General features: G+C 39.9%; 1 protein-coding gene across 5 annotated transcripts in view; it reads right to left on the reverse strand.

Annotated features, from left to right (window-relative positions):
• The window catches only part of THRAP3 (thyroid hormone receptor associated protein 3), a 97,693-nt gene extending 83,737 nt beyond the window's left edge, over positions 1–13,956 (reverse strand). For 3 of the 5 annotated variants that reach the window (XM_030218092.1, XM_030218094.1, XM_030218093.1), the window contains exons 1-3: positions 13,869–13,956; positions 9,803–9,858; positions 5,367–5,467 (exon numbers count right to left, since the gene is read on the reverse strand). The gene's annotated coding sequence lies outside the window, so the exon portion shown is untranslated. The remainder of the gene's footprint in view (positions 1–5,366; positions 5,468–9,802; positions 9,859–13,868) is intronic. The other 2 variants (XM_030218090.1, XM_030218091.1) reach the window with 1 other exon arrangement.
• Between the last annotated feature and the right edge of the window lie 468 nt (positions 13,957–14,424).

Below are 14,424 nucleotides of genomic sequence, written 5' to 3' on the forward strand. Positions count from 1 at the left end.
TCTGAGAATCCAAGGACATATTATGTTCTAACAGTACTCCAAACATTTGCAAAGATTTATCCAATTTATAATTTAAACCATTCAAACATAAGAAGGCTTTAATGAAACATCTCAATTATCAATCAAAATAAACTTAGTTTTTCAACTGTTAACTTTGAGATGATAGTTGGAAATCCATGTTATTATCATTGCCATACAATTCTCTATTTGCGGAACTCTTTCACCATATCTGTATCTATAGGAAACTTCTAATTTATTAGCCAATGATACCATAAGGACATTAAACAGAATTGGAGACAAAAGGGAACCCTGAGGGAACCCCACAGACCACATTCCAGCTCTGTGAATATTTTCCTTCCAATTTCACAGAATAAGATCTTCCAGACAAAAACCCTTGAAACCAATTTAAGACATTCCCTGTTAAACCAATATTACTCAAGATGATTAATAGCAGAGTGTGATCTACAAGGTCAAATGCGCTTGACAAATGAAGCTGTATTATAAGAGCTTTTTTCCCTTACTCAACAAAGTGCATATATATATTGAATATTAGGGTACATAATAAGTCTCCATGCTAAAGTCAGATCGAAAACCTGATTGTGAGGAATGTAGAATATTTATCCAGGTATGTTGTCAATTGTAAAGTGACAATGACATCCATAAGTTTGACAAAAAAAGGAATTGAAGCAACTGGTCTATAGTTACTAATTGGTGCTCAACATTTTGATTTATTTTTAGGTATTTGCAGTATAGAACTATTTTTTTTACATTAGATTAGCTTAGATGTCTGGAGTGTGCAACACAGGAGGATAAAAATGGGAGATCAGATATAAAGTTGACAAGAAAATTAAAGAGATTCTGGAAAACAGCTTGTCTAAAAGATACTGTCCTTTAGGAAGGCTGACTCTAGGCAGTAGTGTTTAGCGAAGGTGTTACGAGGACCACACTGCAGCTCTACAGATGTCCATGAGTAGTCAAGCAAGGACTGGCTACTCATGGTTGCCTGTACCAGCAAACGGAGACACCAACTCTCCCAGGTGGTATGTTCGTTTTATGGCATCAAAATTCAATGCAGTCCACTACCAAATTTTAAAAAAACAACAACTTAATTTGGCAACCCATGTGACTAAGATGTTTGGTTTAAAAGTCATGAATAACTGTCAGTATCTGTGAATATCCTACAGCAGTGAAGCTAGTAGAAAAGAGAACATCTGCAGTCTAGTGTATGTGTAGAGTTTCCTCTGCTTAACTGGAGTTAGGCTTGAGGAAGAAGGCTGGAAGGATGCTGGACTGGCTGAGGGGGAATTCTGGGATCCTTTTGGACAGGAACTTAGGGTGAGTGTGGAAGACTACATGGTTGAGGTAGAAGTGCGTATATGGAGGATAATGCTTGTAGCTGACTGACCCTGCGTGCCAACTTTATAACAGCAAGGAATATCTTCCCAGTAAGATACTTAAGCAGTAAGCCTCAAGAAACTGGCTAAGGATGATGTTTGAGGCCCCGTGCTGGAGGTGGTGCCGACAAAAGCAGCTGTGTTCATGATGCTTCTCATAAAACAAGTGGATGAAAAAAAATACAGACTTGCCGTCAACCTGGTGGAGGTATGCATTAATGACCAAGAGATGGAGACTCACCGAGGAGGTTCTGAGGCCCAATTCTGAGCAGGATAAAAAGCACGACAAAATGGCAAGGACCAAGAAATAATGCTAGGCTGACCCTTAGCCTGGCACCAGTGGGAGAAGCACAACCATTTTATTTTTGTAGGATTTCTTGGCTGAAAACTTTCTAGAGCCTAGCAGTGTTGCTCATGAAGTTGGTTTGATTATTTGGTGCTCAATATCCAAGAAGAAATCCGCCAGAAGACGGAGAACTCAAAACGCCCCACAGTAGATACAACAAAAAACGTTGGAGAGCGACCAAGGAAGCCAGACAGGAAGACGTGCTCAGTATCCATGCAGTTAGGGATAGGGATAGAGATGAGACTGGGATGCAGGAGGAGGCCTTCCTGTTTGGAAAGAAAGGATAGCCCAGATTCCCAGGAGACTGGCTGATCCCTTGACTAGTGAGAGAATCTAAGCGAACTAGATTTGTCTTGAGGCCACAATAATTCTGGTGGTATCCCTTCTTGACAGCAAAACCTCCACCTTCTCGACTTTTAAAGGACATTGCAGAAGGAACTGTACAAACTGAAAAATTCTTAAGTGGCAGCTGTTTTCACAGATCAGCTTTCACAGCTCAGTTTATATGATCTTCTACATCTGATCCTTTTCCTCAGATGGCACAGAGGGTCAATTAGCAATATAATCAAACAAAGTTTGGGAACGAATAGTTATAGATTTTAAGTTACTATAAAATATTAACGAAGGGTGATTATGTTTACCTCAAACAATATCTAAATATAGATAACCAAATATGAACTTAGTACTATATATTTGTGAATACCAAGATAACATGAGCATGAATTTCAGAAAAGTGTATTTTGGGATTCAAATACTTTTACCCTCATCTGCATATCATTTTATACTTTCTTAAGAAAAACATTCAAAATCAAGCTATATGAAGTCAGTGTACAGTTCAGTTATTGCTTGCAATACTCTGAAATTTTTAATATATCATCCCACAGTCTAGAAAGGTGCTTCTGGGAAAAATAATTCTTCCCAAACCCTTAGCCCCAAGTACATAAGCACTGGTGAAAAGCAGTCTCAAAGTCATATTAAAAAAAAAAAGGATCATCATTACAGAGCTACTGTAATAACTTGAAAACACCAGCTGCTTTCATTTCATGATATCAGGTTACAGAATTGAATACTCACCCAATGTTAATCCACTGGTTAATAATAGACAAGTACAAAAAATCCTCTCAGATAAGCTAATGTTTTTGCATAGTTTTAAACCTAGCGAGAGGCTTTAACAGTGAAGAAAACTTTTGAATATAGTTAAACACAGTATCTTTAATAAGGTGGACCAAAATGGCCAGTGAACAACAAGCACCAGAGAGGCAATTTTGCTCTGCACCAAGACGATGCGAAAGAAATCAGTTTCCAAATAAAGTCCTCCAAAGATATTTTAATAGTCTTTGGAGGACTTTGTTTGGTTGGGATCTGCTTTCTTTCGTGCCAACATGGCCAGTGGCTGCACTAACACCATCAGGCCAGGCTGTTTTCTACTGGGAAGGTCCAAACAGATGGATCCAAACAGCTGAGAAAAGAGCAGAAGCGGAATCCAATCTATGGAAGCACATTCCAACTAGAGACTATAGTGTCCAGCACTTGAAGCTACTCCCAAGGCTCCAGGACATGGAAAAGAAAGTAGATCCGTACTTGGGTTTAAAAAAAAACAACCCTGTGCCGATGAGCAACAGGAAGAAGGTCCGAACGCAGCCAAAGCAGAATAGTTGAGATTTGTGTTGAAAACCATGGACACTTGGTGAAATTGTATACGCCTCCAAAAGACTAAAGAAGCATAGCTCCCTCAGAGGAAACTTACAGCCTCTCTTGATAGGATGAGTCGCAAAGCAGCCAATTGGCGGGGAATGGATGCACCTGCAACAAAGACCTTTGAAGGAAGACTGCCACTACTACCATGCCATTGAGATAAATAGCCTTGAAGATGGGGACAGGGTGAAAGACATATCCATAAAAAAATAATGAGCTCTAAAGACTGAAAATCCCAGAAAATATCTGTGGAGAGGTCAAACGAGAACATCAATGAATGCTGTCCGAAGATTCAGGGACGTTAGAAACTCTGTCTGCAGAACCAACTAGGACAGACTGCAATGTTCCCATTGCAATCTGTTGCACCTTTAACACTCTGTTAACATTGTGACATCCAAACCTAGGGGAAGGAAACTCCTGTCTTGGGAACTACAATGGAAATGGAAGAACTTCCCGTTCTCCAAGCACAAAAGGAGTGTCTCCATTGTGTCTAAAGAAGAAGCATTTGCAAGGCAGTGAACCGTTAGATAAGTGGACTGAAGCTTGCATAGAGATACCAAATAAATCTACAATGGAAAGGGAGGTCCAGTTCACAATCCTGCTCTAGCATGTCTTGGGATGAATACAGAGTAATTTGAAAACCATCTAGCAGTGAAGACGGAGGACACCTCTCTTGGTTCCAGGAGAAGTGGGTCATTTCCATCTGTTTTTAAGCTCAGGATTCCAATATGGTTAACATACAGCACAATGGCTAAAATATGAGACCAATCAAGAAGTCTGGCAAAAAAATAAACAAATAAATATACACACAAACATGTATGTATATATATCAGTGGATGCATGCAACTTCCAGATGACAGTTTCAAAAACCTCACCTATTATAGAAGCCAAAGCACATGACAAACTGCAGTTTCTTGTCCTTGATTTACTAATTTTTAAAAATATTTATTTTTTTTATCATTATTGCATTTCAAGCCAGACTTTCAAATACAAAGTTAAAAAAAAAAAACTGTGAAAGCAAGACAAATAGTTTCAAAATTTTGCAAGTAAAATAAAACGGAGTCGGGATAGGTGTCCTGCTTGTCTGGGCAGCAGTTCTAATCTGAGTTATGCTCACAAATACTATATGGAAGTGTAAGGTGCTCAAGAAGCATTCCTGACGTAATAATCAGATGAACAGTAAGTATTCTGCAACGAGTTTGCTTTGTGAGGGCATCTGAAGGTTTGCACAATACAATAATGTAAATGGCTTCATTATAAGGAAATTGAGTTTCTTCAGAGAATATGACACGGTATACAGCAAAAAACGAAGTACTATGAGATCATAAAATTGTTGGATTTAATTAATTTATGCATTCTTAGATCCCACTGTTATTCAAAAACAGGTTTTGGTTTCAAATTGGCTTACAATTTACATTCTGGCTGAGAATTATGATGGTTTGCAGTTTACATTTTGGTTGAAAATTACATGATAGTTTTCAATTGTGAAGCGGAAAGGACAACGATAACCTTTTTAGTTAATTGTAGAATTTTTTTGAAAAGGTATGTTTTAATTTTTTTTATTAACTTTATACACCATGTTTCTTAGCAAAGGTGCCTGGCTGAGAAGTAGTTCAGCATGGTATGTAATGTTTTATTGTTTATTACGCTGATACTCAAATGCTTCTGGAGCACCTTATACTTTATGCCTTTTTTTTAAAATTTTGGGAAGAGTAGACTTCACCCTCTTTGGCAGCACATTAGCTTGCTGCTGGGCTAGGCTTGCCTATCCACTGACAGACCTGGCACTGGGTTCAAATAGAGGCAGCCTTTAGATTTTCGCATGCTAGTCCCAATAATACAGATGTAAGTAATTGTTCTACTATATATAAGATAAGTAGGTCTAGGTTTCTCAGTCATATTCAAAGAAAAATTCTTTGTATTTCACTTACCCTTATATGAATGTCAAGTCACAGCTTACTACAGATAATCCAAATTTGAGTAGTCAACTGACACAGCCTGAACTGTCTTCAATGCAAGTCAGAAAACAATGCTAAAAAACACAAAAGACAATATTGGAGTTTTCAATAGCTTCCTCTTTGACAGAAACATACTGCCCTGTTTACTAAGCCCCGCTACCAACTGCTGTGCACTAATGCCAACCCAGCCATTCATTATGGGCTATGTCGGAATTGCCATGCTGCTTAGTAAACAGGGGGGGGGGGGGGGATAATGAGACAGGATTTAGATTAACTAGAGAAGTCTTGCACATTTTTCAGATTTAAAAAAAAATACTTTCAGTCCATCAGGTGTTATTTATAAACATGGCAAAGAAAACGTGCAACATTTACAAATGAAATAATTAAAGCATCAAAACTGATAACTAAATTTCCATGCTTTTTGGTACAGAAGAGATACAGCTATTAATAAAAGAAAAATGTCCACCACATGTTCAGCAATCCTGGCCTTAAATTAAGAAGAAGAAACCCTCTAGCAGATGCAGCAGAGTGAATATGAAACCTCGTTTCTTAATAAAGTGTCAGGATCACATCACAAGTCAAGTATGTGAAAAGCTAGAGAATTTACTGTCCCAAGCTATTTAACTAAACACTCCTCCAGGAGTATAGGAAACATGTCATAAAGCAAGTGCTTCTGTCCTTGTATCCATTATTAGGACATGATTCCTTTGTTTTCTTCAATTTTGACTGGGTCACTAACCTGAGAAAATATGCTTTTTAAGTGTACATTATGTGTTTGTATTTGCTGTACCTCACCTGGAGCTCCTGTAGGAAAGGAGACATAAATGGTGCCCACAATTTTTAGTCAAAAAATTTAAGAGACATATGTGTTAGATTTACAAAAGTGTGTTACCGTGTGCTAACTCAACATGTGTTAATATATTGGTGAGGAATACCGCACATTAGTGCATGTTGGCACTTTCGGTGCCTTTTAATAGATCTGGTCCTAAGACTGTAAGCCTTCTGGGGATAGGGAAATGCTTTATACCTGAATATAACTCACTTTGAGCCACTAATGAAAAGGTGTGAACTAAATTTAAATAAGTAAAATAAATAAGAAATACAGATTAGAAAAGTGATCTTTAAAGAAAAGAAATATGTAGGTTTGCTTTAAAGCTAATTTAATGAAACCAGAATACCATAACAAACTTACAGACATGTACCATAAAACACAAAGTATCATAGCAGGGACTCTCACACAGAATCAAAGTGTTGTAAAATGGCTAGCCAAGAACCACATATATAAAAGCTTAAACCAGTGGTTCCCAAACCTGGTCCTGGAGGCACCCCAGCCAGTCAGGTTTTCAGGATACCCACAGTGAATATTTATGAGAGATTTGTATGCTGTCTCCAGTGCATGCAAATCTATCTTATAAATAGTCACTGTGGGTATCCCGAAAATCTGACTAGCTGGGGTGCCTCCAGGACCAGGTTTAAACCATTAAACTACTCAGCAGAGTGCTTTTTCACAAAACCACACATTCTCTCTGTAACATGCTTTTTTTTTTAGTGCTGTGCTCTGAACAATCTTGGTCAAAGTTCAAGACGGCATTAAAAACACTGCTTTTTACCCAGACTTTTGGAGGCCAGGATTAGTGTGAATGATGTGTGACCTATCACTCACTGTTCTACTCATTCCTTCCCTCTTCTATACATATCCTGTCAATTCTATGGAGTTCCTTTTTATTTCTGATTTTATTACTGTAAACTGCCTTGGTGGCTCGTCTGGAAAGGTGGTATATCAAGGTAACAAACAAACTGGGAATCATAACACATCTTATGGGTATCTTTTTACTAAGATGCATTAGTTTTCTATTTCTGTTGATGGCTCTCTCATTCTCCCTGTCTCCTCAGCTCGAAACCTTGGGGTCATCTTTGACTCTTCTCTCTCCTTCTCTGCTCATATCCAGCAGATTGCCAAGACCTGTCGTTTCTTTCTTTACAACATCCGTAAAATCCGCCCCTTTCTTTCCGAGCACTCTACCAAAACCCTCATCCACACCCTTGTCACCTCTCGTTTAGACTACTGCAATCTGCTTCTTGCTGGCCTCCCACTTAGTCACCTCTCCCCTCTCCAGTTGGTTCAAAACTCTGCTGCCCGTCTCATCTTCCGCCAGGGTCGCTTTACTCATACTACCCCTCTCCTCAAGACCCTTCACTGGCTCCCTATCCGTTTTCGCATCCTGTTCAAACTTCTTCTACTAACCTAAAAAATGTACTCACTCTGCTGCTCCCCAGTATCTCTCCACACTCGTCCTTCCCTACACCCCTTCCCTTGCACTCCGCTCCATGGATAAATCCTTCTGGTCTGTTCCCTTCTCCACTACTGCCAACTCCAGACTTCGCGCCTTCTGTCTCACTGCACCCTACGCCTGGAATAAACTTCCTGAGCCCCTATGTCTTGCCCCATCCTTGGCCACCTTTAAATCTAGACTGAAAGCCCACCTCTTTAACATTGCTTTTGACTCGTAACCACTTGTAACCACTCGCCTCCACCTACCCTCCTCTCTTCCTTCCCGCTCACATTAATTGATTTGATTACTTTATTTATTTTTTGTCTATTAGATTGTAAGCTCTTTGAGCAGGGACTGTCTTTCTTCTATGTTTGTGCAGCGCTGCGTATGCCTTGTAGCGCTATAGAAATGCTAAATAGTAGTAGTAGTAGGTGTTAACATGCGCCTAACACAGCAAAAATGGCCTAAAGCAGGACACGCTAAAGCACCCTGTATTAATTTTAATGCCTGCACACACTAAGCACACAGTATTTTGGGGGGCGGGGGAGGAAAGGGAATGGGTGGAAAGTGGGCATGAAAACAGTAACGAACGGTGATTACGTATTATTTTTTTAATGGCTGCATACTAATGGTAACATTAACAAATGGACAGAAATGAAACAAACAGAAAAGAGGCTAAGCTTATTTCTTAGCACAGCTTAGTAAAAGAGCCCCATTATTAGGTAATACAAACAAAAGTTACAGAAAATAAGAATAGGAAAATGAAAGCATTTCTAAACAGCCATGTGCAAATTATTTTGTAAAGGTTAAGTAACTGGCAGATGGACTTCTTTCTGTAACTGAATCCATCATGACTAAGAAGGCATCTTCTGAAACAGCAGAGATTTGTGAATTCATTGATGAAAACAATCTACAATTCCAGGCTGCTGAAAGAGTAGGGACTACTGCCACCAGTTATATTCCAAACTTAGAAGTATCAGGGTCGTGCCAGCAAATTATTTAAGAACATTTCTTAATTTATTTAGGCTCATATTATGAGAAGCATCCAACATATTGATATTTTGTGTATTTTTACAACAGATACATATTTAAAAATATAAAACCCATTTACAAAGCACAATGAATAATTTTATGAAACTGGAAACATATTTCAAATGATCTATTTAAGAAATGATGGGGTCTTCTACACAGCTACATACAAATAAAACTATATTCAAAATTAGTGTCAAATCATTCAACTACAATCATCTTAACATATATGTTTTACACTGTACGGTTTAATATGGATTTAATACCAGGTAGAACTTTTTGTTTACTGTCAAAGAAATATGGAATTATGGGTAGGTTTTCCGTTAAGTTAGCTCATAGTGTGGTTGTTAGTGATTATCAGTATAAAGTGATTCATAGAGCATATTTTCCTCAATCTCAGTTATTTCAGGCAGGGGTTTTAGAGTGTTCAAGGGTTTCTAGAAATTGTGCTTCACCAGAGTATTCCTTTGGACCCCAGGATTTGTTAGATGATTTGGTTATCAATAGGAGTTAAAATGTTTGTACAGAAGGCATATCTTACAGGGGAAAAATGCATCCTTTCCTCTTGGATATTGTCAATTCCTCCATCCTATGGAGGAATCAATTACATCAGTTGGTCTGGGAGTCTAGTGGGGTTTCCTTTACTGTTCGACACAAAAAATACTTTTTGCTTATTCATTTGCAATCACTGTTCCCACGGGCTTGAAGCTTTGTCCTTAATTCCCTAAAATAGTTGCTTTATTTAATACTTAGGTGTTTTGTTCCCTATGCTTCAGTATTTTTGAGATTAAAGGGAGAAGGTTTTTTCTTAATGGGATAGGGAGGGGGAGTTATGGGGGTGGGGCTGTACTGAATAGAAGAGGGATTTTTGAAATGGGTTTCATAGGAAGGTGAAAGGTTATAAGAAAACAGACTTCTCGTTCTTGAAGTGTGGGGGGGGGGGGAATACCTATGGAGTTGGGAAGGGAATGGGTTGGTATATTTTTGTAAAACTACAGAAGATTCTGTTGCACTGCTTGTTTCTTTATATTCTATTCTATTCTCAATAAAAAAAAGCAAGACTGAAAAATACAAATACTGAAATAAATTTCTCTAACAGATCAGTACCTCAAACAGCAGAGCTGGACCAGTTCAATAGTACTATTGCTTAAAAGCTGGTTTTCCTAAAAAACAAAAAAAATACAATATTGCAATAATCTTTCATGTGTTTGTAATGCAACAACATACAAAAACGGATTACATATACACCTCAGTAATTAGTATAAAACATGGTTACAGTAAAAACCTGGTCAACTACTTATATAGGGTTCAGATGTACTAAAAAGGTGCTTCCCCCCCCCCCCCCCCTTATTTTGGGACTATGCAAAAATGTTTATGCCTAGCTATAAGCCAGTTATGGCTCTCAATTATGACTTTAGAAGTTTTTGAAGCCATAAGGTACACTTGTTTGGTATAGATTGCACATCCTCACTGGGAGAGCAGAGAAACTGCTCTGGATAACTAGGAGTATTTTAATTTAAGCAAGTGTCAGTAAAACAAATCCGTGTTAAACATGATAAGAGTGGAGTGGAGGAGTGGCCTAGTGGTTAGGGTGGTGGACTTTGGTCCTGGGGAACTGAGGAACTGAGTTTGATTCCCGGCACAGGCAGCTCCTTGTGACTCTGGGCAAGTCACTTAACCCTCCATTGCCCCATGTAAGCCGCATTGAGCCTGCCATGAGTGGGAAAGCGCGGGATACAAAATGTAACAAAAATAATAAATCTCAGGAAAGGTAGGTACAGTACAGAGAACAAAAATTAGTAAAGAACGTGCTTCAGAGATCAGGGCTTTCTGGCTTGAAGACAACTTGAGAAATGTGATATAGTACAAGTAAACAGAAAATGGCCAATATTAGGCCACATTAAAATCAGATTCTATGCAAAATATATTTTTCAGCCAGTGGGCAGTTAAGATACAGACCCTCCTATTTACAAAGCCACATGGCAATGCCGACACAGCCCATTCAAAGTGAATGGGCGTCGGCATTAGAGCATGGCTTTGTAAACAAGGGGGAGAATTTGTTGCCAAGACGTCTAGCAGGAACTGAGTAAAAAACCTGATTTTCTGGTCAATTGTACCTTAAAATGGCCTGTGGCCTGCCAGATCTGAAAATCTGGTTTTCCCTTTTCCAGCAGCATGCATGGGTTGGGTTGGGGTGGGGGAGGGAGAAAATAAGAATTGCACTAATATGAAACCACCATGTCAGAGTCAACAGATCTCAGGGAAATGTCTGAATCCCCAGATCTGGAAGTGAAAAAATGAACCATGCAGAGATAATGAACCTTTCTACAGGAAAAAAAAAAAAAAAAGCTTCTTATAGAGCTAATGTACAGTTTCAGAAGATCTGGAGAACGTTGTATACTATCTATGTGATGTGGCCATCATAGGTGTAGCCACAAGTGGGCATGGGGCAGGATCCCTCCACATTTACTCTCCCTCCCTCCAATACACCACTGCAATAGCCGTCAGAGATCCCCAAGCCCCAACTAAAGAAATCAAGAGGCAAATTACATGAGCAGCAATGAAGCATGGAAGTCAGTGGCAGCACTTTGTGGTTCTGATGCCAGCCTCAGAATTGGGCAGTGTTAGCCTGCCAGGTATTCAATATGTCTGCATGGGTTGAAACGCTACCAGACTGAAGTACTTCTTCAGTGGTCTGCTAATTTGTCTCCAGAGTTCTTCAGCTGATGGAACTTGGGAAACCCCCCACCAGCTCAGATATTTTTAATTTCAATTTTGGAGGGTAATTGGGGGGGGGGGGGGAAGAGAGACAGGGAAAAGGAAATACAAGGGAAGCTGAGGAAATGGGGTGCTCAATGCCTAGTGCCCCCCTCCCCTTCAAATTCAAGTCTGATACTATTAGCATCAGCATTATCTACTCCACTCTGTTTTCCAAACTATTATCAGTCCGTGTGTGTGTGTGTGTTTTTCTCCTTAAATAAAATCTGCTCGATTGGTTGGCTGGCTTTTCCTTGCACAGACCACTTGTTTGAACTGATTGCTTACACAGCCCCCAATCAGTAGTTCAAAAAACATGAGAGATCCAGCGAACCCACTTGATACGTTATTTACCATCTACCATGGCTGGCTATTTTAATACATTTCCACTACTATCCATGATGTATTGTAAGCCACATTGAGCCTGCAAAGAGATGGGAAAATGTGGGATACAAATGCAATAAATAAAATAAATAAAACAATTCTGTGCAATGATTCTGGAAGCCTGATCCATAAATAACCATTAGCCAGGGTAGCCTTGGGTGTTTCATTACATGATACAGCTGGCATTAAGCAATTGTGAAGTAGAGAGGAGTGTGGTAGCCGTGTCAGTCCACTCTTAAAGGTTATCAATAGAAATCAAACAAAAGAAAACATGGAAAAGAAAATAAGATGATACCTTTTTTATTGGACATAACTTAATACGTTTCTTGATTAGATTTTTTTTTATGTCCAATAAAAAAAGGTCTCATCTCATTTTCTTTTCCATGTTTTATTTTGCCTGATTTCTATTGATAACCTTTAAGAGTGGACTAACACGGCTAACACACCTCTCTACTTAAGATGGAAGGTTATCAATAGAAATCAAAGAAAATAAAACATGGAAAAGAAAATAAGATGATACCTTTTTTATTGGACATAACTTAATACATTTCTTGATTAGCTTTCGAAGGTTGCCCTTCTTCCTCAGATCGGAAATAAGCAAATGTGCTAGCTGACAGTGTATATAAGTGAAAACATTCAAGCATTACTATGACAGTAAAATAGATACTATTGGAGATTCTACATGGAATGTTGCTACTATTGGAGATTCTACGTGGAATGTTGCTACTATTGAGATTCTGTTGCTACTATTGGAGGTTCTACATGGAATGTTGCTACTATTTGAGATTCTACATGGAATGTTGCTATTCCACTAGCAACATTCCATGTAGAAGGCTGCGCAGGCTTCTGTTTCTGTGAGTCTGACGTCCTGCACGTACGTGCAGGACGTCAGACTCACAGAAGCAGAAGCCTGCGCGGCCACATTGGTGATCTACAAGGGCCGACTTCTACATGGAATGTTGCTAGTGGAATAGCAACATTCCATGTAGAATCTATAGAAATCAAACAAAATAAAACATGGAAAAGAAAATAAGACGATACCTTTTTTATTGGACATAACTTAATACATTTCTTGATTAGCTTTCGAAGGTTGCCCTTCTTCCTCAGATCGGAAATAAGCAAATGTGCTAGCTGACAGTGTATATAAGTGAAACATCCGACCATTACTTTGACTGTCTGACAGAGTGGGAGGGTGGGGGTACGCATGGGGACATCTTATTTTCTTTTCCATGTTTTATTTTGTTTGATTTTTATTGATAACCTTTAAGAGTGGACTAACATGGCTACCACACCTCTCTACTTAAGATGGAAGGTTATCAATAGAAATCAAACCAAATAAAACATGGAAACGAAAATGAGATGAGACCTTTTTTTATTGGACATAATACGTTTCTTGATTAGATTTTTTTTTATGTCCAATAAAAAAAGGTCTCATCTCATTTTCGTTTCCATGTTTTATTTGGTTTGATTTCTATTGATGGCGATTGCGAATAAACCTCCCTCTGCCGAGTACTTCACGTAATGCCGGGCCCGACAGACCCCCCCCCCCCCCCCGGTCTAAGCCAGCTCAGCATATATTTTCCCGGCTCCTCCGCACACCACGGCACAGGAGCGGTGTCTGTGGTTCTAGAGGTGGGGGGGAAACAAATGAAGCCCGTACGCAGACGTGGCGGATGTTGTGCGTCTTCCTGCTTCTAGTGGTAGCAGCAGGGCCTAACCGCAAACGAGTCTTAACGAGCGGCCGGAGGAGGACGAGGTACAGCTCACTCTGCCCTGCCTATATCAAGGTGACGGGAGGGCCCGGCTCCCTTCACCACAGACACACCGAGAGCACAAGGGGAGGCCGCGGCCTTGCGGGATGATGAAACCCTGCGGCTGAGGAGAAGCTTTGGCGCTCGGCCCGACGAGTTTCTTTTTTTTTTTTTTTCATTTTAATCCCCCTCCATCTGTTGTTGTTTTTATTAATATTATTTTCCCATTTTCGCGTTTGTTTTTTTTGGTTTTCTGTCACGGAAGCAAAGCGCGAGCTTACCTGCTGCCTGCCAGGGCGGGAGAACTCGCCATTTACCAACGGCAGCATCTGAGTAGTCGCCAGGCGCCGAGTGCAACCGCCGCGCGCCAGGCATGCTGGAAGTCGTGGTCCCGCCGCAGCCTGGCGCCTTGCCGCTAGAGTGGGACGCAGACTACATTTCCCAGAGAGCGTTGCGGTGGCGTGGCTCGCTGCGTCGCTGACGGGCCACAACCACCACCACGCGACGCCTTTCTTCTTAGTTACTACTTTACTTCTCCTCCTGCTGCAAAAGTGCAAAATTATCCCCCCTCGGTGCCACGAAAATCTTCTTTGGATTCACTCTGACGCAGAAGGCCTCTGCGCCCCCCAGTTGTTTGGTTTATGCATTCCTAAAAATAAGTGGTATCCTTGAAGAGTAGACGTGTAATAATACCTAGGCCATTTTTGGGGGGGAATCTGTAAATAGTTTAGGTCACCTTTAGCCAGGTGAGTGGTTGATGCGTTTGATAAGGGGCTCATTTTTTTTTTTATTATTCCTTGTCTCACTTGTACTGTATGTGAGCAGCCAGGCTCCAGA

This window comes from Microcaecilia unicolor, chromosome 11, assembly GCF_901765095.1.
Source record: "Microcaecilia unicolor chromosome 11, aMicUni1.1, whole genome shotgun sequence".
Lineage (NCBI taxonomy): Eukaryota > Metazoa > Chordata > Amphibia > Gymnophiona > Siphonopidae > Microcaecilia > Microcaecilia unicolor.